The 3,100-nt window shown below is 44.6% G+C and overlaps 1 pseudogene; it reads left to right on the plus strand.

Annotated features, from left to right (window-relative positions):
* The first annotated feature begins 274 nt into the window (after positions 1-274).
* LOC103661664 lies at positions 275-1,343 on the plus strand (annotated as a pseudogene).
* The last annotated feature ends 1,757 nt before the right edge of the window (positions 1,344-3,100 follow it).

The raw sequence follows: 3,100 nt of genomic DNA on the forward strand, positions 1-3,100 counted from the left end.
CAAGCTTGACTCTCGAATCTGACTCAATAGAAACACACTGATATGGAATTTTCCCACTTGGACACTGCTTACATAGATGCCATAATTAATACCAATCAATTTGTTAGTTAGAGCTCTCCATCTGGCATTATGTTTTCTGATGGTTTCAAGCTCCAGATAAATTCTTATTTCAGAGATAACAAATATCCAAAATACGGAGAGTATTAAAAAAGATTAGAGGGCATATGGACTTGCTGCACAAGCACCGGCCTAGAGCCAGCACTGAAGCTATAAAATGCTTGACCAGGACCCTGGGGGCATTAGCCCCTCCTATAAATGGTGGCCTCAGGCATTGGGGTTGTGGTCACCTCCCACTTCATGACACCCCTGGGTGTGGTGAACATATGCTTGCAGTCTAGGTGCCCCTTGGGGGCCAGTAAGCCGATGCTCCGTTGCAGACTCTGGAGCCTCTGCTAGGCCAAATGGAAGTACTTCTTGTACTGCAGTGGTGCCCTGGAGCTCCTGTACCTGTGTCCAAATGGTACCTGCTGTGCCACCTGGTTTCAGGACCACCTCCCTTCTTTGGCACTCTGGATGCGATTGTGAAGATGATGGGACACGAGGTCACCAGGACCCTGTGGAGCAGCCTCCCAGCCACCCAGTTGTGACTATGCCAGCCACTTCCATGTACTCCCCTGCCTACAACCAACCTAACCCAAGGCTTTCCTTTGTGGTCAAGCCCTGACTTTTGACCTCTTCACACACATGGTGGGGGAGGCACGAGCCTGCATGGGCACCGTGACTGTGATGAGCTCCCTGGACCTAATGTGGACAAAGCTTCAGGCTCTGCACATGTCACACTGTGGCTGGTGCTCCTGTCTGGGCTGCTGTGGCCCAGGGCAGCTGGTGATCAGTGTGGCTAGGCTGGGACCCCACTGTCCTTTGGGATGTGCCCTTTTCTGCTCTCTATTGGTTCAACTATGAGCTGGTGTAGAGCTGACTGAGTGGGCTCAGGCCAAAGGACCAGGAACCCATGGGTGTCAGCTTTGTGGCTGGCCTCTCAGGGATGGTGGCAGCTGTGCTGACCCTACTACCCTTCCCTGGGGTGGAGACTCAAGGCCAAGTCACACTGAGAGCTCTGGAGGCTGTAAGAATGATGCCCCCGCTCACCCATTCCACCTGACTGCTGCTGCTGCAGAAGATTCAGCTGAGGGTGGTCTGGGGGACTCACCAGGCCGCATTCCCAGGACAAGGATCTTCAGGGATGCCCCTCCCTCATGTGCCATCATGATCAGCTCTTATGAATTGGGTTCAGCAAAAGCTTCTTCCAGAGGCTCAATGGGGGAAAGCCACTAGGTTCTTAAAAGGAGTCAGGGGGCAAGGGTCCCATCTCTTCCATGAATGAGCATGGAAGTCTCATTCTCCTTCTCCTCAGAAGGAGACTGAGCCAAGAGCCTAGTCCTCAGCACTGAGAGGAGGGCCTCATTTTCCTTCCCTCCTTCCCTCTCAACTATGAGCCCCAGGGGAAGGGTGCTGCCCCTCTGGGCCTGCCCAGACTCCATCTAAGACAGCACTTTTCCTACTGCTCCTCATTTCCAACCCCCAGTGATCATCACTTTTCCACCATCCCCACCAAGTTAAAGACCTACTATGTGCCCCCCTCCATTTCCCTGTGTTTGCCATAGCTGCGTCTATGCACAAGAAACACAAAACCCTGGGCCTTGTATAGTCTGCATCCACACATCTTGAGTCTAAAGATAATGAGTTTCTTATAAACAAACAAACATACAAACAAATAACTTTACCCTGAATATCCTTCTTTGTCTCATTTTGTTGGAAGCATGTTCTCCCAGGTTCTTTGCCTCTGTCTATTACTGAAAAGACTCTACCATCTCAATCTTTAGGAATCTACTTTTAAGAAAAAGGGGGTATTTGGGGCACCTGGGAGGCACAATCAGTTAAGCGCCTGCCTTTGGCTCAAGTCATGATCCCGGGGTCTGGGGATCGAGCTCCATATCAGGCTGCCTGTTCAGCAGGGAGTCTGCCTCTCCGTCTGCCCTCCCCCTTGCTCTTTGTCTCTCTCTCAAGTAAATAAATAAAATCTCTAAAGAAATAAAAATAAATTTTATATACATATATATATATATATATTTCATATTCACCCAGGCGATTCAAATAAATGATCCTAATTTTTGGTAGGTTAACTATAAAGCTAAACATCTTCTTTAGAAATAAACTAGTATTAAATTTATACTGTGTTATTCTTAAAGCCTAAGTGGGAGGAATTTTTTAATTTTGAGGGGACCTATCCTTTAAGATATATTTGAAATCTTAAATGGAAAAACCATATTATAATTCTTATTAATTAAAAATGTAACTGAAATGGTTACCTCCTCTAGGAAATAAAATTCCTTTATTAACAATATGCCAATATTACAGTAATACTTTGCTAACAGATAAAAGATCTTTGAAGGCAATACATAAAAACTACAATGACGCTCAAATTTTAAAAAGAGATGTGTACATGAAAAGACCATCCAAATAAGCAGAAACAAGTTTTATGAATTACCCATTCTACTGTCACCTTGTATAAGCACACTTTTCATATTGTAACTCAGAGTTCAACATAATAATCTTATTTGGAGGAAAAATAGAGAAGAAATTTCTTCTGTAAGTGTATAAAGCATTATCAGTGCCAACGAATACATTTTTTAAGTGTTCAAGATATGTTTTCATAAGTACTAAACTATATCTGTGGCAAGGATTTCTTAATATTAACATAATACGATGGTAATAGATTCTCCACTACTTATAATAAATTTTTTCATTCCTCAAAATATCTAAAATGGGATATTGATATATTTTGAGTCTAAAAAAAATGGCAAGAAAAGAATTCCTACACATAAAATTAAGACTGTGGTCAGTGGGGGCATCTGGGTGGCTCAGTTGATTAAGCTTCTGTCTTCAGCTCAGGGCATGACTCCAGAGTCCTGAGATCAAGCCCCACCCCAGGCTCCCTGCTCAGTGGAAAGCCTGCTTCTCCCTCTCCCTCTGCCTCTGCACCCCCCACTCACACTTGTGCACTCTCTCTGAAATAAAAATCTTAAAAAAAAAAAAAAAA

This window comes from Ursus maritimus, unplaced genomic scaffold (genome assembly GCF_017311325.1).
Source record: "Ursus maritimus isolate PB19 unplaced genomic scaffold, ASM1731132v1 scaffold_9, whole genome shotgun sequence".
Taxonomy (NCBI): domain Eukaryota; kingdom Metazoa; phylum Chordata; class Mammalia; order Carnivora; family Ursidae; genus Ursus; species Ursus maritimus.